The sequence below is a fragment of the Halichoerus grypus genome, chromosome 1 (assembly GCF_964656455.1).
Source record: "Halichoerus grypus chromosome 1, mHalGry1.hap1.1, whole genome shotgun sequence".
In the NCBI taxonomy this organism is placed as follows: Eukaryota; Metazoa; Chordata; class Mammalia; order Carnivora; family Phocidae; genus Halichoerus; species Halichoerus grypus.
In genome coordinates, this window is record NC_135712.1 from 183,039,389 (window position 1) to 183,067,256 (window position 27,868).

Below are 27,868 nucleotides of genomic sequence, written 5' to 3' on the forward strand. Positions count from 1 at the left end.
ATAACATGAAGAGAAAATAGTAAAGACCCAATCCTGATAGCAAAGAAGTTACAGTGTAAGATTATGAGGACACACACAAATCTGTAACATAGATACCATGTGATAAATACCAGAGGACAGACCAATAAAGGCCTGTGAGAAGAGTAGGAAGGAGCAAACTATTTGGCGGGAAAGAGAGGTAAAATCTTCCTTCTGTAGACTCCTGAAATAGACTTCTTTTTTTTTTTTTTTTTTTTTTAAGATTTTATTTATTTGCGAGAGAGAGAATGAGAGACAGAGAGCATGAGAGGGAGGAGGGTCAGAGGGAGAAGCAGACTCCCTGCCGAGCAGGGAGCCCGATGTGGGACTCGATCCCGGGACTCCAGGATCATGACCTGAGCCGAAGGCAGTCGCTTAACCAACTGAGCCACCCAGGCGCCCCTAGACTTCTTTTTTTTTTATTATTATGTTGTGTTAATCACCATACATTACATCATTAGTTTTTGATGTAGTGTTCCATGATTCACTGTTTGCGTATAACACCCAGTGCTCCATGCAGAATGTGCCCTCTTTAATACCCATCACCAGGCTAACCCATCCCCCCACCCCCTTCCCCTCTAGAACCCTCAGTTTGTTTTTCAGAGTCCATATTCTCTCATGGTTTGTCTCCCCCTCTGATTTCCCCCCCTTCATTCTTCCCCTCCTGCTATCTTCTTCTTCTTCTTTTTTTTAACATATAATGTATTATTTGTTTCAGGGGTACAGGTCTGTGATTCATCAGTCTTACACAATTCACAGCGCTCACCATAGCACATACCCTCCCCAATGTCTATCACCCAGTCACCCCATCCCTCCCACCCCCCACCACTCCAGCAACCCTCAGTTTGTTTCCTGAGATTAAAAATTCCTCATATCAGTGAGGTCATATGATACCTGTCTTTCTCTGATTGACTTACTAAAATAGACTTCTGATCAGTTACTCCCTTACTCAAGAACTTTCAAGAGCTCCCTATTTCTTACAAACACAGCCTAACCCCCTTAAAATGGCCTTCAAGACCCATGTTTGCTGGGCTACAATCCTCTAAGTGTAAGGTGATAAACTCACCCTGATTTTCCCAGAACTTATCCAGTTTTAGTACTGAAAGTACTGCTTTCCTGGAGAGCCCATCAGCCCCAGGCAAACCAGGACAGATGGTTACCCTAAGTACACATTTAGTGCTTCATGAGGCCAAACTGAACCACTCTCTGGTTCTTCCAACCTTCCCCTTCTTTCTCAGTTCTGACTTTTTCTTCTTGCCTCAGCGCCTTTTCCCCAACCTTATATTCAAATCCTACTCTGAATTCAAGAACTACATTTAGTATCCCCATCACCAAGGCCTGATGATGGTGTTACCTATGTTGATACCAGTAGTGCTAATATGAACTAACCTTTATTGAAACTTCTAACATTTTAAGTGGATTTCCATGTATAACCTTCATTTACCCTCGATTATATAGATTCTACAATTATCTGCATTTTACAGAAGAATAAACTGAGACTCAGTGACAATATTATAACTTATCCAAAGTTACCTAGCTAACAAATGGCAAAGCTGAGACTGAACTCCAGATCACTGTCACACAAAACTCCAGGTTTCTAATCATGGCAGTACGCTTAGTCTCATGTGGGTGAATGGAGGAGATTTTAAAACTGAGCAGTAAAGAAACTAAGTTTTAGATGGGGAGACTATGCCAAGCCAAGTGAATAGTAATACTAATACTACTAAAAGGAGCTAACATCTGGTGAATACTCACTCTGCACCAGACAGCATGGCGTCTCATTCTCATAGATAACCTATGGAGGAAAGTCCTATTACTATCCTTGTTTTTCTGGTGGGGAAACAGACTCAGAAAGATGAGACCCGTTGCCCAAAGTTACATGGCTGGTTAATGGCAGAGGCAGATTTCAGACTCACCTTTATATAATTCCAGAGCAAAGGCTGTGAAGATTATGTTCTAGATACCAGAGAGGAGAGAAATTATGGGGTGTCCCTGCAGTAATACCAAGTCACCTGGTTTGGATGAAGCATAGAGGGCATAAGGAGAGCTGTAAGGATGATGATGATGATGATGATGGCTGTTCTTGGACTTATAAACCCTTCCCATTGCCTGTCTTGTTTGATGGTGGTAACACAGGCAACATTTACTGAGGACTTTATTGACTAAGCACTATACACAGCACTTTTCATGGACACCTATCTCATTGACTCCTCTCAACAACCCTTAAATAGGTACTGTTATTATCCTCCTTTTGAAACAAAGAAAATGATGGTTGGGTAGTTACCAAAGCATGATTCCTAGAAGAACCTCTTTTTTCAGTTTCGTGAATACCATCAAAAGATGCTCAGAGCAACTGCGTGCAAACACACACCTGTTCTGCCTGCAACCCCTCCTCCCCCCACGTGGACCTTCCAATCAAGGCGGTTTCAGCCGAAACTAATTTCAGTCCACAGCACGCCAGAAAGCAGGCACCATCTCAGAACTTGCTCCCCACAGTCAAGATTCGGCATTTGAAAGTAATTCAGCTTTTTTTTTTTCTCCTGCGGGGCAGAGGGGTCCCCAACAGCTCCCCACCCCCGACCCCCCGTCGTGTTTCTCTTATTGATGTGGGACTGCATCGTGACGCGTCATCTGCTAGACTGGAGAACACGGCTGTCCAGGTAGGTCCCTTCAATGTGGGCTTCATCCCACCAGTCACATAAGCTGCAGTGAACGTTCCAAAGAGTTGTATTTAGCTCACAGCAGTTTTCCCGTAACGAAGAAGCCGCTGTTGGAAGTCGCGTTGGCCAAAAGGCTTCTCTTTGAAAGCAAAGAGAAGGCGAGGGTGAGAGCAGCACCAGCTAGAGCTGCCTGGAGAGCCTGGACTCCTAGCCGACTCTCTTCTGCCACCTAGCGCTGCTCGGAATTAAAGGTCACGCTCTGTTGGAAGGTTGCTGACAGTCTCTTCTGCCCACTAGGAATCTAGTTGTCTTTTGCAAGGTGTGTTCTTTGTGTGAGAGTAAACGTTCGTCATCTCTAGGCATTTTTCACGACTTTTGAAATGTGGCCACGTCTTGATCTTTTGGAAAATGGGTTTTGATACTCCAGTGCATCGAGAAATAAAGCTAAACCGAGGTGGATTTCAGATGTATTTGATGAATATGAGCTTCTTGGAATCCATTTCAGTTTCGGAGTCAGGCGTTTGACAATAATACAATGCAGGCTCCTTTAGTAGAATTTTACCTGTGGTTTCTGTCATCTGGCTTTTCAGAAATCGGTCCTTTTATACAGTATGAGGTTGGACAAAAATGAAGTCAGAAAGCTCCAGGGCAGTTTTTGAACTTCGGCCTTCAGTCTTAGATACCCAATTTTAGGGAGCATTTTGAGGGAAAAGATGATGTTCTGTACTTCAGTACTTCCTTGGGGGAAATAATGAGAATACAGCCATTGTTCCCTTTTAGAGATACAGAAAAGCCCCTAAATTTTCCACTTACTGGAGTCTCCTGGTCTCCTGAGGGTGTGTACACGTGTGAGAGAAAGAGAGATTCAAGTCTCTGGAGGTTTGTTTCCTTGACCTCTGAGCTTTGCAAAGGAAAGGGTTTATGTCTATATAATTGCTGTGATGATTATTGTTATATATTTAGATTTAGGAAGCGTGCCTTAAATCCTTATCTTTTAAATGCATTTTTTCGATCATTTTTAAGTGGCACAATTAACTTACTGTTATAATTAACCATTCTACGCACAAGCTTACATTTATAATAGATTTTTTTAAAGTCATCTTTGGAACATTCAACTCATTTTCCTATGTTGACTTCATGTAAACTCCTTGAGATACCGTAGTGCCTGTTCTGATTACCCCACAGCACAATGGACTTGGCCTGGCTATAACTAGCTGGTCGAAACAGAAAACTCTCATGGGGTTATGGAGCTTCTCATGTTAACAAATGTTACTTCTTACAAATGGGAAAATTTTTATTGAACAACTTTGTTGAAACAGGTGGTTATCTGTAGTTTGGTGGAGGAAGAAAAGCTTCCCAAATTATTAAGATTTGATATTGAAGAAAATTTAAAAATCATGTGCAAATGTCTCCAGAAAAGATCTAAAAATGATAGCCTTTAGAGATTCCAATAGGACCAGCACCAGCTGCAGGTTCTAGAATTCAGCCAGGTGATGCTTACTGCTACATAAATGACAACAGCTGGAAATCTTCTAAGTCAGGGTGGATCTCATCCTATAATTTTTCTTCCTGTAGATCTATTGTCATTTTATCTTAGGTGCATATTGTATGATTATAAAAACAATAGTTTTCCACTTTTAAGTACATTGAAAAGATTACATTGTTTTATAAAACTATTCAATACACTTGTATTGAATAACAAAGAGATCCATGAATTTATTTAGGATTTTTGTTTTGTTTTTCACATAGAATGGGTTCATCTGTTTGCTATGTGGGGTTATAGAGCATTGATTCAATTCAGTATGGCTCGAAAGAAGCAGTCTCAAAATGATGATGATGGTAATAATAGAGGTTTATTGGATGTACGGCACTGTTCACAATATATGTGTGCATTATCTTATTTAATTGGCATTCAATCCCATGAGGTAGGATTGTTACTCTCTGCTTGACATATGCAGATTGAATTCTCCGACTTAAGTACTGCAAATAGTCAAGCGACTCCTAGATGATGAAGCTGCATTCAGGCCTAGAACTTTCTGGCTCCTAATGCTCTGCTATTCTATTCCTCTGTCATTTGACGTGCCTTTTTCACCTTCGGGTTAGGAACTGAGTATTAGAGCAGGTGATAATGAAGCCAGTCACTGGTTGAATCCTTAATTTTTCCTATTTTCTTATTTCATAAAGATAAAGAGTGCTTTCATTTACTTGAAAGGACTAAGGTATGTCAATATTGGCTGTTTATTTTCTCAGATACCACTGAGCTAACTGAATTAGATGGGGCTGCACGCTCCAGTTCCTCATTGTCCTCACTGGCTGCAGGTCCTCACATGACCTCCTTGCTCCTTGATGTCCTTTACTTTGTGATCCCGGCTTTGTTCTCAGGCCTGCAGAAAAGCGAGTTAATTTGGCAGCAAAGAGTTATGTATTAGAGATTTCTAATGTGTTAAAATTTGGTTGAGTTTTGAGTGAGTTGTTCATGGGATTTGTTCCTTTAATTATTGTTTTAAAATAGTTTTAAAAAGTGGTGATAGAATGTGGGCGGCACGTGTGTGAACCCTAAAACTTGGATTCAAAACTATTTCGAGATCGATAGTAAAATTCTTTCTCTCACATTTCAATAAAGCAGACATTTTGAAGTGCTTAGTCTGCACTCAGGACACAGAAGAAATAGGTAAACACAAGATTGTACACTCACAGGTGTGGGGGGGCTCCAGTCTTGGCTCAGATACTGCTTGAAACAGGACCTTAAGCCTCCCGAGTTCTCTCAGGTGAATATAATAAGGTAATTGGTCTAAGTTATTGCTTTAAAGTCCCCCTCCTACATCAGGGTGCTATGATTGTGGAGTTATGACATCTGTTTTCTTTCATTATGTCTCAAGAAGAAAAGGCAGCGGGATTCTTTTCATCAGAATTTTAGATGATAAGCAAAAATGCTAAACCTTCTTCCAAGGAAGGTCATATTAAAATGAACTGTAATGAATTTGGATGCTCGGAGTTAAGTCTAAAGGGGTTAGGAAAGCACCATCAGTACCTGAAGAGGTGTAAGAATGAGTGTGGTTGTCATTCTTCATAATTGCACATGCAAGATTAAGTCTTCTACTTCATGTCTTAAAAATAGGATTAAAAGACAACCCTAGAGAAATTTTAATATGCACGAAAACTTCCAATGAAGATTAATATTTTATTTTACCCACACAAATTTAATTTTATTTTACTGGTAAGCAGAAAAATTTTGTTATTCTTATAAACTACTGATAATTGCCTTAACTGCATTAGCTTTGTTCAAATTTATATTGATTGCAGAGACCTAAATAATTTTAATTCCATAAGCTTGGTTTTCTTATACCAAGAGGAAATAGCACAGAGTGTATGTACTTTATTCGTTGCTTTCTGTGAGCTTTGTTGTTTTGAATATAAAAATCTAGTTTTCCCTAAGGCAATGAAAATGTTTTTGGGTGTGTGTGTGTGTGTTTGTGTATGTATGTGCTTTCATTTGTAAGGAAATTGGATGAAACCTGAAAATAGGCTAGGAACTTGATAACAAATGTGAGTATACACTTATTCTCAATATTGATAACTTTTTCATTAACCAGGAAAATTAATTTAGCCTTTGTTTTGAAGTGAATATTTTTATTAAATTCTTAAATATGATGGAGGAAAAGTGCTTTTCACTGTCAAATTTTTGTTACCAGTATTAAGTGAATGGAAAATTAAGGGGAATGCAAATAAGGGAGGAAAGAGGAATGATTTGAATACCTACTAACGGTCAGGCCTTTCCCAGACATTATCCCAGTTAGTCTTAGGAAGAATTCTCTATGGTAGATGTCACAATCCCTATTTTGCTAAAAATGAGGCTAAAATATGGTCACAAGCTCACCACTAGCAGGATCTGATTTCAGGTGGCTTGAGAGCTTTCCATTTCACCATCCTGCATGGAAGAAGTCAGTTTTTGTGCAAATACTATTTCTTATCTGTCTTCGCTATTAGGCTGTAAGTTGCTTGGGACCAGAGATGGAATTTGCTTTCTTCTGTTCTCCATCCCAGCACACTTCCTAAATCCTGAGGAAGTGCTCGGAAGAGCACTGTGAACACAAGAGCACTAAGAGAAATAGGAATTGAGTGAACAAACCGGTGAAACAATGAACTTCACTTTCTATCTTTCGAAACGATGATTTTTTAGGCTACTGATTTCTCCTTACTAAAGAGGATGGCTGTAGAAGTTTAGGGTTAAGTCCATGACTCATTTTAGTGACTATATGGAAAGGAATATGTGAGTAGCATTTAAAATAATTATCTTCCTTTTAGATCTTGGATTTTAGGGCCCAAATAGCTAAATGTGTTACAATGTCATTTATTAAAAAGGTTTAGAAATAAGACCTGTTGAACCACAGTCTGTTCTGATTGAATCTCATCAAGTTCATTCCTAATAACCTCATGTGCAACAGAATGTCTTCCCAAATGAAGCATTAAGTATGTGGTACTAGTTTCCCAGCATCACCTCTAAAACCAAGTGTCTTGTGTAGTCTTAGTGAACAAAATTGGTAACCAGAGAAGGTTACTCACCATCCTGAATGTACTTACTTTATAATCATTGCACATATGGCCAGTGCCTTGGAGTCAGAAGCTGTGTTCCTAATACAGAGGTTCTTGAACTGTCTTTGGATAAAACACTTTCACATCTTTCATATATTCCAAGCTCACTCATTTTATGGTAAGTAGCTCAGGGACTTAGTGTCTCAGTAAAAAAATATGCCTGTTTCATACTTGGTTACTTTTAAGAAGAAGATTCTTGAAATTAATTGATGAAGTATACGCAGGATTAAAATAATCCTCCTGGCTTCTCTTACTCTTAAATTCAGTGCAAAATAACTTTACAAATTATCATCTTAAACGGACCTTGTGTTGTGGTCAACAGCATTCCCTTTTTCTAACTACTGGGGCCACTGTTCATAAGCTTTAAAACTGACAAGTGTGCTTTTTCTGAGAATTGTTTCTATTCGGTGCTTAATGCAATCAGTGGAAAGGCAGAGTACTGAATTGTGAATATTATAGCCTTATAATGATTACCATTTTAGTGTTTTGACTTGACAATAATTAGCTTCTCAGTGCTGCGATATTTCATACAAATGTACACAGACAAAACTGAAGGAATTTTGTTAAAACCATGACTCATGTGTGTTGAGGAGGATAAATGTATTTTACTCCACCCCCGAGAAAGAAATCGTCTTATTCCACATCTCTTTTATGAGAATTTACTAATACTGTACACTTTGTATTTCTAATACATAGGTGTTTAAGTATTTCATTGCGTTTTTCCTTCTAATTCTATATTAGAACACTGAACATAACAATTTTAGACCCTAATTGTGTTAAATTCTGCTAATTGTTTTTAATCCATCACAGTAAAGATAATATAGAACCACCATAATCACTTTTTTAAATCCTATTTGAACTTTAGAGTCTTAGAGAAGTCACCTTTGATCTTAAGTGGTTAATCTTTTCCTCTTCTGTTTGACAAGTTTGGTGTCTTTAATCATTTCCCTTATGTAAAAATAATTCATCTTTGCTGCTAAGCCTTTTTTACCTTACATCAGGGAACTCTATGTTCTGAGTCAATTTTGGAAAATTGAGTTTATATCTCAGAACCGTTTGGCATGATGTACTTTTTGTTACTGTTTTTAGTAGTATTTTCATTAAATGTTATTTTTCATGGACATTTTAGCACAACGCTTATTCCCAGTATCATGTACATGTGGCACATCTCATTACTCGGCATGATTAAACAACATGGTTAGAAACTTTCCTGCTAGGCAAAGTATGTTTCTCCATTCCATGCATATCCACAGATGGTGGTGGGACACCACCACCTTCTTTCCTTTCTTCCTTTATCAAATATCAATAAAGCATCTTATACTTATCAAGCCCTGTATAAGAGCTGAGGAGCATAGATGAATAACATACCAGCAGCCCTGGTTCCCCAAATCTCCCCAAATAGTAATTTCAGATTGAGATAAATGCAGGTAGCATGGATGGCATGAGATAAGAACAGTGATAGGGAGGTGATGAATGTGCTCTAGGGTCTGAGGGAGAGAAGGGACCAACCTTGTTTACTGTAGCCATGGACGAATTCAGAGCAGATGAAAACTGAGGCTTGACTTGAAAGAAGCAGAGGGTTCTACCAGGTGGAGAGGGTGAGAAAGAACATTCCAGTCAGGAGAACTTTGCCAGTGGTAGCTCTGAACATTAGAGGTCACACCATGTCAGAAAGTCTGGAGTCCAATGAACAACCTCTTCAGCACTTACTGGCTCTCAACCCTTGGGTAAGCTATTTAATATACTTGAGCCTAAGTCTCCTCGTTGGTTGTGGGATTAAATCAGATACATACCACACTGTCCACACAGTGGGTGACACATAATAGACGCTCATTAAATTTACTTTATTCTGTTACCTGGGTGTTCAGGGATGATCAGTTGGAATATCGTCAGATTATTGATAAGGACAGTGAGTGACCAAAGATAGAATGGAAAAGAGAGGCTGGATGCAGGATTGTGAAGAGTCTTCTATCTCATACTTCTATTTTATCTTGAAGTCAGTGAAAGTTGATGAAGTACCAGAGGATGCTGTGATCAGTTCTATTGTTAGAATTGTATTTCTTGGGGCAATCTGGAAGATGGACTGGAGGAAGATAAAGCATGTTCTTCCCATCCATCAGGAATCCACTGAGCATCCATTCTGGTTGTCCTGGCCAGAGATAGCGAGAAGTGGATTTCAGCTACCAGGAAGGAGGGGAGGGCTTTGGGGTCTGCATGTGCTGGTGCTTGAGACATGGTGATTCCTGGGGGCGCAGTGCTCAGGAAGAGTAACTGTGGGGTAGTTTCTGAGGCCTTGGGAGCCTCATCAAAATTTCCCATTGGTTGAGCTAAAACAGTAGGGTGCTTACCTCCAAAGGAGCTATATAATGCTCTAGGGAGGGAACACCTGCCTTAGTAATGTCCAGGAACAGAAACTCAGGGTTTACCCTCCTCTTTTGGACCTTTCAAGCCTTTCAGGCTAGAGAGCTAGTCTTACTCTTGACAAGTAATGCTAGAGCCACATGTCCTGGTAGGAATTTTTTAAAATACAGTTTTATCTTCTCACCCTCTGCCCCTCCAGCAACCCTGTTTGTTTCCCATGGTTAAGAGTCTATTTTGGTTTGTTTTCCTCCCTGATGTAATAAGCACTGGGTGTTATATACAACTGATGAATCCCTGAACTCTAGCTCTGAAACTAATAATACACTATACATTAATTCATTGAATGTAAATAAAATAACAAAAACTTTTTTAAAAACTGCAATGAGATACCACCTCACACCAGTCAGAATGACTAAAATTAACAACTCCGGAAACAACAGGTGTTGGCAAGGACTTGGAGAAAGGGGAACCCTTTGCACCATTGGTGGGAATGCAAACTGGTGCAGCCACTGTATAAAACAGTATGGAGGTTCCTAAAAAAGTTAAAAATAGAACTACCTTATGCCCCAGCAACTGCACTACTAGGTATTTATCCAAAGGATACAAAAATGCTGATTCGAATGGGCACATGCACCCCAACATTTATAGCAGCACTAGCAACAATAGCCAGGTTATGGAAAGAGCCCAGATGTCCATGGACTGATGAATGGAAAAGATGTGGCATATGAGGGTTGCTGGAGGGGAGGTGTGTGGGTGGGTGAGGTAATTAGGTGATGGGCATTAAGAACGGTATTTGATGTAATGAGCACTGGGTGTTATATGCAACTGATGAATCATTAAATTCTACCCCTGAAATTAATAATACGCTATATGTTAACTAAATTGAATTTAAATAAAAAATTTTAAAAAATAAATACAGTTTTACGTTTTTGTACTCTGAGTAACCTGATATGATGCACACATGCTCTAACAGATTGAAAGAATGAAGAAATGACTTCACCCTGTTGCTTCCACTCCTCATACCTACCACCGCCTTTCCCTTTACAGCCAAGCTTCCTGTAAGAACATTCCACATTCACATTCTGTATCAGCAAGGGTTGCAGGAGGAAACAGATGGCACATTGGAATTGGGGTACTTGAAGGAAGGTCTAATAAAGGAATTATTTATGAATGTGTGGGCAGGGGAGAAAGAAACCACAAGGAACAGTGCAGTCCCCTGAGGTTTTTTCCACCTTAGGAATCATCAGAAACTTGAGTTGGTATATTGTGGAGTTATAAAAAAAATAAAAATAAAAATTCCTATAGGTTGCTTTTTCTTGACATAAAGGAAGAACTTCAGATGTGTATTAAAAACTTTTAGAAAATTGATATATCTCCTTTTTCATAAGTTGAAAGACCATGGTAATTTAATTTGTCAAGTCATTGTTTTACTGCAATCAGTGTTTTTCCTTGTACGGATATACTTTGTGTTTTACTCCTGTTTTATTTCTTCTGTATTTAGTTGAGACAAGCATGTGATGACAAATAATTTAAAATAATGTTTTAACAGTTAATATTGCTAATAGTTGATAGCATGATTTACAATAATGATTAATTAATGCAATTCAAATATAACTGCTCAGTTTGAGATTTAAGAAGATTTAGTGGGAAATAACCTGACACATAAGTAAAATCTTTAAGGTCAAGGAGCAGAACAAGCCAGAGCTTTTGCTTTTTCCTTTTTCCTGGTGTTTCCAAGTTTTTCTTATTCTCAATCTTAGCTGAGAAATTTATGTACCTCCATAAGCCCCCAACTTATCTGTTGTATCTTCTGTACCTTGTGGCCTTTTCTCTCAGGTCTTAAAAGGTAATTTGCCCTTTTGAACTACTTCTACCTTGTTTTCTTTTGCTTCCCTGGGTGACTTCATCTTTAAGGCCCTGTTTTCAGTTTTATCTTCATTGATCTTCCTCTTCCTTATTGATCTTGTCTTTCATTACATGTGATGTATTTAGGTATGATAAAGATAATTAAATGTTGAAAACCAAGTCATTGATTTAATGCTGGAAGACAAATAGAACAGGAGCACAAAGTTTAACTAGATTTCAACTCCAGGGGCCCACTTATGTCCAGGAGCAGACTGTACATCTGGGCATTTAAAGGGCTCCGTGAATGTAAGCAGTGCAGTACCAGCTAGAACTGCAGGTGACACTAAAAAAGATAGTGGCAGGGTCACCTCCTGTAGTTTGGGATTTTCCCCTATGGTGTTTACTCTTGGGTGGAACCCTGTTTGGACTCCTCGGTGCTACTCTTAGCTTTGTCAATAAATTGCTTTGACTTTCCCCATCAAGCTTCCTTCATCTGCTCTCAAGAGGGTTTTAGGTAGAATCTTTTGTTTTTGTTTTTAAAGATTTTATTTGTTTATTTGACAGAGCATGAGCAGGAGGAGCAGCAGAGGGAGAGGGAGAAGCAGACTCCTTGTTGAGCAGGGAGCCCGATGCGGGGCTCGATCCCAGGACCCCAAGATCATGACCTGAGCCGAAGGCAGACGCTTAACTGACTGAGCCACCCCAGGTGTCCCTAGAATCTAGTGTTTAGACAAAATGGTTTTAACCTTTTTTTAAAACCTTTTAACCTTACATTCTATGGCACAAATACTGATTCATAGTTAAGATAGGATATAAGGACTTTTAAACAGCCTGCATTTCACGTTCTTGTTTATTCAAACTATTTGATTTTAGGACTAAACTTAAAAATTGAAAATGTGAATAGACACATACGCAAAGATATTCCCACATGGATGTACATTGCAGCATTGTTCACAAGAAGAAAAGATCATAAACAGCCTAAATTTCCATCAATAAAACACTGATATCCATTTTTACTTTTTAATATTCTTTTTTTTCAATATTTTATGTTAGAGAAACAGTGTGCCCAAGCGGGGGGGGGGCAAAGGGGGAGGGAGAGGGACAAGTGGACTCTGATGCCAGATGTGGGGCCCTGGGGCTTATCTCATGACTCTGAGCTCATGACCTGAGCCAAAATCGAGAGTCGGGCGCTTAACTGAGTCACCCAGGCGCCCCTGACTGGTATCCATTCTTAATTCAAACAAAAAATGTTATGTGAGTACTAAAATAAATGTGTTATGCTGCCATATAAATATCTCCAAAATATATTCAATAGGAAAAGAAAAAAAGGTATAGCAGTTAATATAGTATAATCCCATTTGTGTGTAAAAAAGGGAAGGCTTGTGTTTACATATTTGTACAGGCATAAAAGTGGAACTGGTGGGGGAACACTGAGGCCCCCCAGAATTGCCCATATTTTCATTACTTGTATGTGTTACTTTGTTTACATACTTTGTTTACGTACTTTGTTTACAAGTATGTAATGAAGGCTTTCTTGCTATTTCCTTGCTTATAACTGAAATTTGGATGGCATCCATAAAGTTGGAAGACCTGGCACAGGGTATGAAGCCCAAGTGGAGTGAGAAGAGACCCTTGCAAAGAATCAGTCTGGTGTCAGAACCAATATAGAAGAGACGATGGCTCCCAATGGGGACCAAGAGCCTATGTGGGGTGAGGAAGGTATCCACATGTGTGTGGTCTGGCATGGGGTATTAGAGCCCAAGCTGGGTGGAAAGGGCTTCCTGGAAAGAGGGTGGCCCAACAAAGAGTCAGAGCCCAAGTGGTTTGAGGAGGGCATCAGCGGAGGGTTGGGAAGTGATGGTGATGGGAAACTGGTTACACAGAGGGAGATTGACCAAATGTGTGTTATAGGAGCCTGGTTTCTCACTCTCTCACAAGGAAAACACAAATATGGAAAGGGAGAAGACTAGATGTTGGAATGAAATTAAATGTCTTGGTTGAATTCATAGATTTTAATATATACATAGGTAGAAAAATCGAAATATAGATCCATCTATATAGATGTAAATATACATATTTTTATAGAATGATGGATGTAAATATGTGCATATATATATGTATACACACATTTATATTGACACATATGAACTTGAGTGTGTATAGGTGTGTATGTGCGTTTGTGCTCCCTAGCTCTGTCCACTAGGAATTCTGACAAGTGACAACACCCCAGTAGCAGTGAGGACAGCTGGCCCCCAAATCTTGGCTTATAAATATCATCCTCCACTAAAAAGAATCAGGGCTTCTTATAGAGATGGCTGATTCCAAGCCTCAGGCAGACAAAGTAGATTACCTGGTATATCTGATTGTGCCAGAAAGCAAGAAAGTGTTAAAAGAATGTTGGGGGCATGTCAGCTCAAAGGTATTCTTATTGGCCAAACTGGGGACAAAGTGAATGTCAAAAACAGATTATAACCCACTGAGTAAAACAGGAAACCTAACATCAAACTGATAAAAGTAAATGAATGGATAAATTGAAACTATGATGAAGAATCACGTATCTGTATGGTTTAAAGTACCTCTGCCAAATACTTATAAATTACCAAGAAAAAAAAGAGCAACTTGACTGTGGAGAAATCTGGTAGAGACCACCGTATCCAAGTGACCAAAGTGAATATCCTCAGTAATGGGACAAATGGAATTCATGTGACATCTGATGGGATGCAGTGGAATCAACATAATCTCCATCTTGCCAAAGAAGCATCACCTGAGTCTAAGCTTGAGGGAACATGAGATGAACACAAACTGAGGGAAGGTCACCAAGAGAATTGCTCTGTAATCTTTAAAAATGTCCAAAGAAGACATACAAATGGCCACCAGACATGTGGAAAAAATGCTCAACATCACTTATCAGGGAAATACAAATCAAAACCACAATGAGGTACCAACTCACACTAGTAAGAATGGCTAAAATTAACAAGTCAGGAAACGACAGACGTCAGTGAGAATGCAGAGAAAAGGGAAAAAGTGAGCCCTCTTACGATGAATGCAAGCTGGTGCAGCCACTCTGGAAAACAGTATGGAGGTTCCTCAAAAAGTTAAAAATAGAGCTACCCTATGACCCAGCAACTGCACTACTAGGTATTTACCCCAAAGGATACAAACATAGTGATCTGAAGGGGTACCTGCACCCAAATTATTATAGCAGCATTATCAACAATAGCCAAACTGTGGAAAGAGCCCAGATGTCCATCGACAGGTGAATGGATAAAGAAGATGTGGTATATATATATAATGGAATATTACTCAGCCATCAAAAGAAATGAAATCTTACCATTCACAATGACATGGATGGAACCAGAGGGTATTATACTAAGCAAAATGAGTCAATCAGAGAAAGACAGTTATCAAATGATTTCACTCACATGTGGAATTTAAGAAACAAAACTGAGGATCATAGGGGAAGGGAGGGAAAATAAAGTAAGATGAAATCAGAGGGAGACAAAGACTCTTGACTATAGGGAACAAATGGAGTGTTGCTGGAGGGGAGTGTGGTGGGGGATGGGGTAACTGGGTGATGGACATTAAGGAGGGCACATGATGTAATGAGCACTGGGTGTTATATGCAACTGATGAATCACTAAACTCTACCTCTGAAACTAATAATACGCAATGTTAATTGAATTTAAGGAAAAAAAGTGTCAAAGTCAAGAAAGTATTAAAAAATGCAGAGGAAGTGTTCTAGACTAAAAGAAATCAAAGAAATTCTATGACTAGATGCAACATTTCATTCTTCCTGGATCGCTTTTACTAGGATGGACAATATTGGGATAACTGGAGGAACTTGAATAGGGTTTGAAGATTAGATGATAGTAATAATATGAATTCCCCAATTTTGTGTATGTATTATCATATAGGAGAATGTCCTTGTTTGTGGGAAATACACTCTGGTGCTTAGGGTATCAGGCCGGCAATTTATTCTCAAATGGCTCAAGAAAAAAAAACAAAACCTCCTAATGCTATACTTGGAACTTTTGTACATTTGAGATAGTTTCAAGATAAAAATTAAAAACAAGTGTGATGTATAATATGGATCAAAATGGATTTGTTAAACGCTGTATTGTAACACTGATATGTGAAATCTAAAAAAGCCAAATTCATAGAAACAGAGACCAAAATGGTGATTACCAGGGGTTGGGGTGGAGAAAAGGGCAAGATGTTGCTCAGACCATACCAACTTCCATTATAAGATGAGTAAGTTCTAAGGATCTAATGTACAGCATAGTGATTATAATTAATAATATGTAGGATATACTTGAAAGTTGCTCAGAGAGTACTTCACACATGTTCGTATCACAAATAAGAAAATGGTAGTTACCTGACATGTTAGCTAAGGCTATGTTGGTAATCATTTTGCAATATAGAAGTCTATCAAATCAGGGGCACCTGGGTGGCTCAGTCAGTTAAGCATCTGACTCAGGATCATGGGATTGAGCCCTGGGTGGGGGTCCACACTGGGTGTGGAGCCTGCTTAAGATTATCTCTCTCCCTCTCCCGCTGCCCCTCCCTGCTTTTGTATGCCGCCCCCCCCCCCACCCAAGTGTGCACGCGCACACTCACACTCTCTCTCTCAAAAAATAAAAGAAGTGTATCAAATCAACACATGGTACACTTTAAACTTATGCAGTATTATATGTCAGCTGTATCTCAAAGTTGGAAAGAATGTGTTTCTTATTTTTGTAAGCTCTGCAGTGTTTCATTAAATTGGACTTTGTGTAAGTCTTGAGTGAAAACAAGCAAAACGAAATGCTTCTACTAATTAAGTGTCTTGTTATTTTAATTATAGTAATGAATGAAGTCTGGACAAATACATGCTAAATTTTGACTTGACATACAAAAATGGCCAAAAATGATTAGTATTAAAACAAGACTGTAATACATACTTAGTCATTTTGGAAAAATGCTCTTGATAATATAGTTTACCTTTATGCACAGTACTGCATTCTTTTATAGCAAGTTTTTTTTTTTTAAAGATTTTATTTTTATTTATTTGACAGAGAGACAGCAAGAGAGGGAACACAAGCAGGGGGAATGGGAGAGGGAGAAGTAGGCTTCCCACCGAGCAGGGGGCTCAATCCCAGGACCCCGGGATCATGACCTAAGCCGAAGGCAGACGCTTAACGACTGAGCCACCCAGGTGCCTTATAAAGCAAGTTCTTATATAACTAAACCATCTTGGGCTCAAATACATCTCCAGACATGAGGTTTGAATTTTGATAAAATTTCAAAATAGCTTCTTTCTTGATTCCATCTGCCAACGCTCCTGCTTAGTTTTTCCTCATTTCTGCCTAATTTGCTCTACCTTGTGCCCCAGTCCCCAGTCAGATTAAGTAGAGTTCAGATGAATGATGACAGAGCCGTCTCTGCCACATGTGAGAACAAGCAGAATATTTTCCTTGTATTGAACTTAACTACATTATTGAGTAGCTTGAGAATAAAAATAAATAGGACACAATCTCTGCTTTAGAAGTGTGACTAGTCTTTGCCAACAATGTCAGCTAGAGGTTTGCCTTGATTAGGCAGTAAATAAAAATATCTTCCATTACCCAGAGTCAAATGAAGGCCATCTGAAATCCTCAGGTGCTGAACCCTGTATTCAATCTAGGGGTCTTTTTAAATTAACAAGTAATTATCCCAGAGTGGAAACTGAAGTAGAAGAACAATGCATTCCATTGCAGAATGTTTTTCCTGGCTTGCCTCTGAACAATTTTTAATTCCTATTCACATTTTATGGGGCCTTTTATCAGTGCAGTTTTTGATGTAACCAAAGGCAAAGTTTGTGGAAATCCTCTGTATAAAATCACCAGTTAATTACTTCTAGCCTTATCATTTTAGCTAGTAATTTCATAGGTATCTGAGTGAAATTGAGAGGTAAATCAGAAGAAAGAAAAATGAATCACTGTATTGATCTCGCTGAACTCTTTAAAAAAAAATCTTATCCGATAATACTCTTAAATTTTTGCATTATAGAAATTAGGCCCTCAACACAAAACATCCTCTAGACCAAGAGAGGGCTGTAGAATTCGCTCCACTCCTGAGATCAGTGCAGAGCCCACCTTACATGGTATGCTACATTGCAGCCCTTTAACCAAAGGGTCTGAACCCCAAGTGTGGAACAGGGCAGGGAGAGCAGAGTGTGGGATAGCCTTAGTGCTAGTTTCAGCTGCAGGTCAAGGCAGAGCCCAGGTTCACATGGGGCTGTCTGTGCTCATGAAAATTATCTGCAGCATCAGTAAGGAGGATCTTTATTTTAAGTACATGGAAGAATGCAAATCACATGGAGAATATACAGCTCAAATATTTAAATGTACATTTCATACCTTTTGTTTAAATTTAAATGGAAAGCAAAATTTTACTTCGAGCGTGTGCATCTGTCTGTGTCTATTTACAAAATACACAATTAGAGGATGGTCTCATACATACGCATCTATCGAAATGATGCACGGGATCTCATCATTATTCTCCGTTGTTTTCAATGTTTTTAACAGCTTGACGCCCTACACAGATTTTTAGAACTTGAAATAGTCATTTAAGATCCTTACTTTAGACAACACATCTATCATCATGCATTTCTATACCTTAACATTTTATTTTTTTTTAATGTAGCTTTATTTTTTTTATTAACTTTATTAATCTTTGCTTCTATTAGGGAGAAGAAATGTGATGACACAGGAATGTGCCTTTTTTGTGTGGCAATCTTTAAAATGATTATTTCCTGTCAGCAATAGGAATTGGAGATTCTCTTTGGCAAATACACTTCTGCAGGCTCTCCCTTCAGCAATGTTTATCAGCTGCATGATAATGAGTCAATTTCTATGTAAATATAATCAGTATTTGATGGTGGTGAGGAAACCTTCTAGATTAAATGATTTTTGTGGTTCCTTGATTAACATACTTTATGAAACCATTACCATATACACTACCATTGCACATTTGGAAATAGCTCAGCTTCATCTTAGGTCTTTCTAAAGATATGCGACCCTCTTTGTAGAGGAAAAAGTATGCATGTGCTCTTATGCCAAGAAACTCAAGACAGCACACTTTGACGCACATTTATTTGTCCATTTAACATTGAACAATTCTTCTTATCTACTCCATGCCAAGCATTGGTCTAGGCATGTATATGCCACCCCATCAGTCATCCAGAAAGAAAAGGTCCCCTGATCTCATGGAATATCTATCCTAATGGGGAGAGAGAGAGAGCTGTGAAAACAAATGCTCTTGTTTTCTATAGTGATAGGAGAGGGAAAAAGGTATGGAGCTTCTTTCCCTTGGGTGATCTGGAAGGTCTTTCTGAACGAACTAACATGTGCTGAAACCTGGTTGATCAGGAGTCTGTGAACATAAGAAGGTAAGCGATACAGGAAGGTCACAGGGCAGATGCAGGGTCCAGAGGAGGGAGTGAGTGCAGATGTTCAAGGCATACAAGGACCAGTGTGGCTGGGGCACAGAGGAGAAGGAGCAGTGACAACAGAGTAGTAGAAAGGGGCATAACCCTCAGGGCCCCTGCTTGGGCCCAACAGGGGTGTTAGTTTTATCAAATAAAAATAGAAGAAACTGTTAAACTTGAATTTCAGATAAAGGATGAAAAAATTTTAGTGTAAGTATGTCTCATGCAGTATTTGGTATTTTTATATTTAATCTGGCAGCAGCCTTATCCTTATCCTTCCTGTCCATACAAGAACACTTTTGACTGAAGGGGTTGTTGTTGACAGCTGATGCGAGACAACAGGCTAAAACCCAGTCTGATCCAAGCAAACCACAGTGTGTGGCCATTGTACTTACAGAGTTGGATTTTTTTCTTTTCTTCGAATTTCTGTAGGAAGCCACTGGAGAGTTTTAATTGGGGATACATCTGATTTAATCTGCTGTGGCTCTTGTGGGGAGAGTAGATTCTACACGAAACAAAGTATAACCAACACCATTAGGTGGGAGATGGGGTGAGTGGATGGCAGCGGGATGAAGGCAACACAGGACTCTTCTTTTGTCATTGATAAATGTTTGACTGGTTGGGATTGGCGCATAAATATTATTAACAAAAAACCCAGTTTCCTTACTTCTAGAGGCTCCTCTCTGCACACAGCAAATACAGTTCAATGCACACACATCTTTAAATAAGTCTATAGATAATTAAGAGTTGACTTTCGATTGATTGATAAGCTCAATGCTTTTTGTTTTGTTTTGTTTTTAGACGCTTAAGTAATAATTTCTATCTTGCAGTTTGTTCTATGTATTTCTCTAGTCCTTTTCTTCTCAAAGCATTTTTAGAGCACCTTGAGGAGTTTGTAGGACCAGGACATTAGGCCCACATAGCACCTACTGTCAGAGCTGGAATTCCATTGAGGGTGGCCAATTGCTCATCTTGTGCTCTGAATCACTATTTCACTAAAATGTCTTTTTGCATTACTGAGGCTTAACAGTATATGAGAATTATTGCTTATACTTGGCAGTCCTTTTCTCAGGGGTCCTCAGAGTGTGGTCCTTGGACCAGCTTCACCTGAGTATTTGTTAGAAATGCAAGTTCTCAGCTTTTACCCCAGACCTACTTAATCCAAAACCGGGGATGGGGCCCAGCAATGTGTGACTCTGATGCATGCTCAAGTATGAGAATCTGCTTCATATTTGCTTTTTAATAGCTATGTAATGTTATATCATGTTAACACACCACGGTTTTCTAAATATGTCCATTGTTATTTTGATTTTTACGTTACTGTAATATGATGTTGGCAACAGTCTTGTTCATATCTATGGCTTTCCTCCATTTTTCAATTATTCATCAGAATGGAATTATTAGGGCAAAGAGTAGGGCCATGTTTATATCACATTTTTTTTTTACCAAATTATTTTCCAAAAACATGTTTATACTGCCACTTTAGAACTTTGGGTGAACAAGTTTTCCTATAATTGAAGAAACTTGAGGTATTATCTTTTAAAGTAGATCATTTAACTGACAATCTCCTAACTTTAAAGTGATACCTTATTTCAGTTTGCATATTTCTTACTAGTAAAGGAGACTATTTTGTTTGGAAATAATACTTTAATTGTGAATTATATTTTTATAATATAAAAATTATCCAATTATCCAATTACTTACTTTGTAGTTCTTAAAAATTGAGAGCTTTACATATATGTATGTGTGTCGGCGAATGTATCTGTACCCAGCACTTCTCATTTCGTTCTTACTTTTTTTTAACTTACCTTTATGTGAATTTGACAAGGTCAACAGGATTTTTTAAAATTATAATATAGTAGGGGCGCCTGGGTGGCTCAGTTGGTTGGGCGACTGCCTTCGGCTCAGGTCATGATCCTGGAGTCCCTGGATCGAGTCCCGCATCGGGCTCCCTGCTCGGCAGGGAGTCTGCTTCTCCCTCTGACCCTCCCCCCTCTCATGTACTCGCTCTCTCTCATTCTCTCTCTCTCAAATAAATAAATAAAATATTAAAAAAAAAAAAATTATAATATAGTACATTTCATTAGAAGATGTGTTTGTGGTTTTGAAATTAGGGAATAGGCTCTATTATACCTTAAAAAATAGGTCTTATACCTGTGAAATAGTCAGGCTAGGCTTGGGTCAGCTGCAGTAACAAATTTAACTAGAATCTCAGTCATTTTCACACAACAAAGGTTTACTCCTTGGTCAGGTTACATGTTCAGTATAGCTCAACAAGACAGCTCTGCATTCAGAGACCTGGGCTCCTGGGAGTGCTACCATTATGTAGCCATGCCATCATAACATGGGAGCTCTGTGGAAGGGTAATTGAGTGTCCAGGTAGCACAAGAAACTCTTGAATGCCTTGGCCCTGAAATAATCCATACTCTCTGTTTACAGATAAGCGTCATGGCCGGGATTAGTCACATGGTCTCAACCAACTACAAGGGAGAATGAGAAATATGTGAATTGCAAGTATTTGGTCAGCAGGAAATGTTTGTGTTTTAATTGCTATCATAGTGTGATGAACTATCTATAATACATATTCTAGGCATTCATTTCATTTATTCGTGTGCTTATTATATCAGGAAGGGTTCAGACAGGGACAGAGGTGCCACCCTCTGTTTCAGCTGTGATGAATTTAAGATAGGAGTTGGGCGCTTATTCAAATGTCAGAAGTTCTGGTGAAGTAAAGATTGGGGACAGCACATACAGATCTCAGCCAAGAGCTTTGAAGCAGGTGGTCCCATAGAGCTCCTAGACTCTCTTGGAATTCTCACATCTCTGGGAATTTCCTACCGGCTCCCTCTGCAGGAATGAAGTGTGGTTTTTGTATGAGCTCACTGGGAAGCTGCTGCAAAACATCTCTGACCACATGTCTGGCTACAGCTGCCTCGTGGAATCAAGTCTTCTCCATTTCTTTCATCTTCCAGATCTTATACATGTGCTTCTTGAGGGTCTACTCTGATCCAGAATGATACGAGGATGGGGATTCAGGGTGTAGCCCCTGACATCTCCTCTACAAAATAGGGGAGATCTTTGAAGGCTGGTAGCGTGGCCAAGTTGACAGTTGACAAACTGGTGTACTCCTTCATTAGCAGGGGGCAAATAGAAGAAGCCCATAGCACTGAAGGTAATATGTACGTCTGTCTCTGTTTCACCCCTCTTTGAGTGAAGTTGACATCTGATATTATTCACTTGAATAATAAAATATCTTCTAGCACTAGTTTGAAATGAGTTGTAGTCTTCTCTCAATTGGCTTTTCGTACATTCCAAAAACCACAAAGTCAGAATGAAGATAGGGATACTGTCTAGCCCTTGTCTCAACTGTCAAAGAGCTAGAAACCTTTTTATGAGGACAAGATTTAACGGAAGTGAAGTGACTAATATTTCACATGAGATTATATATAACTGTCATGAAATGTCATGCTTAAAGTCACAGTTGGAGAAATAAACACGTGGATGAGGAGCTATCAGACTTAGAGCTCAACAGAATAGAAAAACACCTGCTTTTTTTTTTTTTTAAGAGCATAAAAGAGTAAAATGTAGTATCTCTTGTTTGCCTGCAGTTCACACAGGGAAATAGAAATTACTCTTTTCATTTTCAGATACAAAAAATTTGAGATAGAAATTAGGGGTTAAAATTTGGAAGTCCTGGGGAGTAAAGGTCAAGGACGTCCCTGCCAAAAAACAGGAGAGCCAATACAGAGATCTTGGCCAAAAGCTTCGAAGCAGATAGGAGCCTGTTGTTAATGAGGTAAAATAGCTATTAATCAAGTAAACCAGTCGACAATGTGGAAAACTAGCTAGTAATGAGATAAAAATACTGGCACTAAGCTGTCATGAAAAACTCGCAGTAGCGGGAGCCCAGGCATACTACTGATGCTGAAATAATGATCTAGACCCCCCCCACACACACACACACCCCACCACTACCACCATCTTGTTAGGTTATTGTCATACAGTATTTAATAAGGAATATCTCTAAGGCAGCCTATTGGATTGGCCTATAACTGACCCTGCATTTGGACAGAACTTACCTAAGAGAACAGGAATGGCTATAATTTTCCTCTGGCATGGCAGCTCAGAATCAGCAGTGGCTTCCTGCCGGACTGTGTTGAGAAGGATTCAGAGCTACATCTGAACTCAGCATGAAGTACTTGGTTTGAGTGCAGTGGTTATTGTCGTGGAGAAGGGGCTACTGTGACTGCCTTCCATGTATTTGCCCTCTGTGACTTCCTACTTTAATCCTCCTACCTTCTGAGGAGAAATGATTCTTTTTTGCTAGGCTCCATGTGACATATTAATTTAACATCTTTGTTCCCCTGCCTTTGAAACACTGTACATTAATATGCCTACTGTGCCTGTAAAATATAGAATATAATATGATTTTCAAGACAAATAATAGATTGCTTTGTTTCTCAGATCTTTGAAATCTTTTCTTCTCTTGCCACATGGCAAATCCTAGAGACACCAACAGGGACCCCAGGGATCTTATCAAGATGGCCGAATAAAGGCCTTGCCCCCTTTGAGACTCAGTGTGATGAAAGTGAAGCCAATTTCAACAAACAATATTATTAAATTCGAGACTCGGATCTCTTACCCTCCCCTTACTGACATTTATTATCTGTAGAATCACAGCAAGCTACAATACCCAAGCAGTTGATTGGAGTTACTCAGTAAATAACATTTGATGAAAAGAAAATGAGGTGGTAAAGAGACCCTTGAGAAATTAGAAAATAGCCTTCTAGGCTTTGAACCTATTCATCATTTACGAAGGCGTTGAATAATATAGCCGGCCTAAGAACCAGCAGCAACCTGCTTCCAAGTCCCGAAAATACTAAATCAAATAGTTGAATAGTCCAGCTTGAGGAATTGTTCAAAGTCGAATCGAAATAAGCTTTGATTAAGGAAGAAAAAAACGGAAAAGTTAATCTTCAAGTTTAACAGAAAGGCTTAAAAGAGCCATTACAAACACCATGAATTATTCAGGGTAGGGATATTGTGACTTGCCTTTTATACACATAAGGCTCAGATGTCTGGTCTCAAACCCAGTGCAAATAAATTGATTTATATCAGTTGAGCAATGTCTGGATGAGAAGAAAAGATGAGCCTATCTTCCTTAGTATCCTAGCTTTGTTTTCTGTAACAATAGGTAGTGAACTTTCAGCCCCAAGCATTTTTGTTATTGCATTAGAATAGGAGAGAAAAGCCCTCATGCGTCAGACGTCTGTTGGGGGCAAATGAATTCTTCTGGAAATGTCACCCCTAAATCACTTCTACACCCAACCTTGGATACCCAAATGAAGCAAAACAGTAAAATTGCACCTCTGGGCTCCTTTGAGTACATAGTGGGCTTGGTGAAAAATACTCTGTCACTAGATTTTGATATTAAAATGTTTTTCATTAGAGGAAATAACAGATAACAGCCATCCTGTTGCTGTTCTATGCCATCTTTTCCAGGAAGACTGCCCTGAGTCTCTCCTAGCTAGCCCCACTGCTAAGTTCTCATAACAGTTTGGACATGTTTCTATTGAGTATTTCTTAAGGGCACTGTGGAGTAAGCAGAGCATGAGCTTTGGAATGAACACCAACCCCAACTGGGCAAGTTATCTATCTTCTCTGAGTCATTTCTTTGTATAAAGGCTTTATGAGAGCATCCTCGGGATGATGGCCGTGGCTCACTAAATGAGAGTATTTACTATTAATTAGACTAAGAATCCTTGGGAATGGGGGTTCTGACTTAGTGTGCGTCCCACACAGGATACCTGCAGCTAGGTGGCAGGCACATAGAAGATCTTTTTGGAATAAATGGTCTCTGGCTCAGGTGTTGGGCCAGGTAGCTAGTTGTTCTTTGCACTGTGTTTCCATATAATTCAAGGCCTTCTTCTCTTTTTTTTTTTTTTTAAAGATTTTATTTATTTATTTGAGAGAGAGAGAATGAGAGAGAGCACATGAGAGCGGGGAGGGTCAGAGGGAGAAGCAGACTCCCTGCCGAGCAGGGAGCCCGATGCGGGACTCGATCCAGGGACTCCAGGATCATGACCTGAGCCGACGGCAGTCGCTTAACCAACTGAGCCACCCAGGTGCCCAAGGCCTTCTTCTCTTAAAACTCTTTGCAACGTATTTCGGAGCTGGTGTACATGTCCTTCTGATTCCCACCAGGGGGTTTGTGAGGCCTTACTCTTTTACAGGTGTCATATCTGACAGACTACACGTAAACAGGACCAGTTAGCCCAGGGAGAAGGGGGGGTGGATAGGTAAGAGAGGGGCAGACAGTTGGAGGGGAAGCCTCAAAGTTTAAGAAGTTCAAGTGCTAAACTGAACCTTTATTTTTGTAGTAATTTGTCTGTAGTCACCGTACCTTCATCCTTGCACTATCTTAATAATCCATTTATCAAACATTTACTGGGTTATAATGTCCTGGGTAACATGCTGGGGGATACAGGAAAGCATCAGAGAGAGAGAGAGAGAGACCGCCAACACGTGCCCAGGGATTAAAAGTTTCCCAGGGAAGGTAAAACACAAATTACAATAAAAAAGACTTTATCGAACTCTAAGTTCACATGATGCTATTCTTACTAGGAAATCTTTTTTGGGTTCTCAGACTTCTCATTTCAATCCAACTTCTCATTGTCATGATTTCTATTTTAAATTCCTCTTCCCCTCTGCAATCTGTTCTAGCCAGTTCAGCTAAGTCTCCTCTTGAAACATGGCCTCTTTGCATCTTCCATCCTCTGTCTGAAGACTCCCTTACCCTTCATCTCTAACTGACCTCATTTTCTCCACATTCCTGAAAGGCCGGCTCAAAAGCCACTTCGTCCTTGGCATCCTCCCTGAGTGCCTGAAGCCCAATCTTTCCTTCGGGTGCTTGAAGTACTATCTACTTATTGTTCACAGTGGAAATGAAAGTAGAGAAGGTATTTACATTTTGCAAACTGAGTGTAGTAGGATGCTTAAGTCACAAAGCAAAAAGGAGGTATGGCAGGGAGGACTGGGTTTAGGGAGATGTGGTTGGACAAGATGCCTGGGGAGTCCAGTCTGCAAGTCAGGAAAGGCTAGGTCAGTGGTGTGGATTTGGATCTCGTGCACAGAGGTGGAAATGGCTATTTGAAATGAATGGGGTGCACAAGAAAGAGAATAAGCAGGAGACTGAGCAAAGAGACTTGAGGAGTACCTATGTTTAAAGGCTGAAGAGGAGAGGAACTCGTGAAAGAGATTGAGCAGGTAGAATGGAAAGCTGCAGCATGTGGAGAAACCAAAGGAGGAATTGAAGCAGAAGTTAGTAAAAACAGGAAGACAGTAAAGAAAGGAAAGTTTACTATACCATCTACTTTCTGGGCAGTCAGTTCCCTGGTGTCCTTGAGGCTCAGGAGATGTGCGAATTTATATTGCCATGGGACTGTATAATCCCCCTCTGGTCACTGTTGCAAGATCAGCCATAGTGAAGAAAGAACAAATGTTGACTGGAATGAGCTCCCAAAGGCAGATAAGTCCAGAATTCTATCTGTACAAATCAATATTTTTTGGAGGAGACATTTTGGAGTTCTTTAGAGGAAAGTCATCAGTGCTAAATGGAAAAAGAAATTAACGTGAGGATATGAGACTCCTTTATTCTTTACCTATGCTTGGTGTCTAGTGAGCACACATAAACATGCTCCAGGTTTTAGTGAAGAGAACTTGACTAATTAATATGGATAATATGTACAAGATATACTTAACGTAAGTCAGTGACTGCAAATAACTCTTTAAGATGAGATGTTGCAAGGTCAAAAAGGAAAAATGGAAAGAGGGGAAAGAAGGCCTGTTCTCAGATTAAACATCTGACCGACAAGTGTTCCGTTGAGATTGTAGAAATGAGTCAGCTGAGTGAGTCATCCACTCAGAGAGCTTCCAAAAGTCTCACCAATGAACCTCCTAATTTGAACATGTAATTGTTTACTCTTATAACTTTGCTGTGAGGTAATTGCCTGTAGAAGCATAAAATTGATGTCCGTGAGAGAAGGACAAAAAAGGACTCGACTTCACACGTTTCTAGTATGTTCTCAAGCGAGAAAAGGTGGGCTCCTTCCTCACTAACTAGCAAACCCTGCTGAACAAAGACTAAGTCAGAGATGAAAGGCACAAGGCGCAGAGGGCAGAGCAGGCAACAGGTGAGAGAGATGGAGGTTTACATGACCCTGGGTAAGCCAAGGAGCAGGGCCTAGACATTAAAAACAGTGGTGATATGGGGCGCCTGGGTGGCTCAGTCGTTAAGTGTCTGCCTTCAGCTCAGGTCATGGTCCCAGGGTCCTGGGATCGAGCCCCGCATCGGGCTCCCTGCTCAGCGGGAAGCCTGCTTCTCCCTCTCCCACTTCCCCTGCTTGTGTTCCCTCTCTCGCTATGTCTCTCTCTGTCAAATAAATAAAATCTTAAAAAAAAAAAAAAACAGTGGTGATACACATTAAAGATGCTCGACATTACTAATCATTGGAGAAATGCTAATCACACTCACAGCAAGATACCAGCTTACACCCAGGAGGATGACCGCTGTCAAAAAAAAAAAAAAAAAAAAAGCCAAGTGTTGGTGAGGGTGTGGCAAATTAGAACTCCTACACACTGTTGGTAGGAATGTAAAATGGTGCAGCCATGTGGACAACAATGTGGCTGTCCCTCAAAAGATTAAAAATAGAATTACCATGGGATCCAGGAATTCACTTCTGTCCACTAGCAGATGAATGGTTTTTTTTTTAATGTGATATATACATAGAGTGGAATATTATTCAGCCTTGGAATGAAATTCTGACACATAGCTGAACCTTGGGGGAAGTTATGTTAGGTGAAATAAGCCAGTTACAAAAAGAAAAATACTATTTGACTCCACTTATAATGAGGTAGCTAGAGTGATCAAATTTCATGAAGAAAA

At 39.5% G+C, this 27,868-nt stretch overlaps 1 protein-coding gene across 1 annotated transcript in view; it reads left to right on the plus strand.

Moving 5' to 3' along the window:
* Positions 1–2,497: 2,497 nt before the first annotated feature.
* The window catches only part of LOC144380048 (uncharacterized), a 353,400-nt gene continuing 328,029 nt past the window's right edge, over positions 2,498–27,868 (plus strand). Inside the window, exon 1 of the mRNA XM_078061530.1 lies at positions 2,498–2,678. The gene's annotated coding sequence lies outside the window, so the exon portion shown is untranslated. The remainder of the gene's footprint in view (positions 2,679–27,868) is intronic.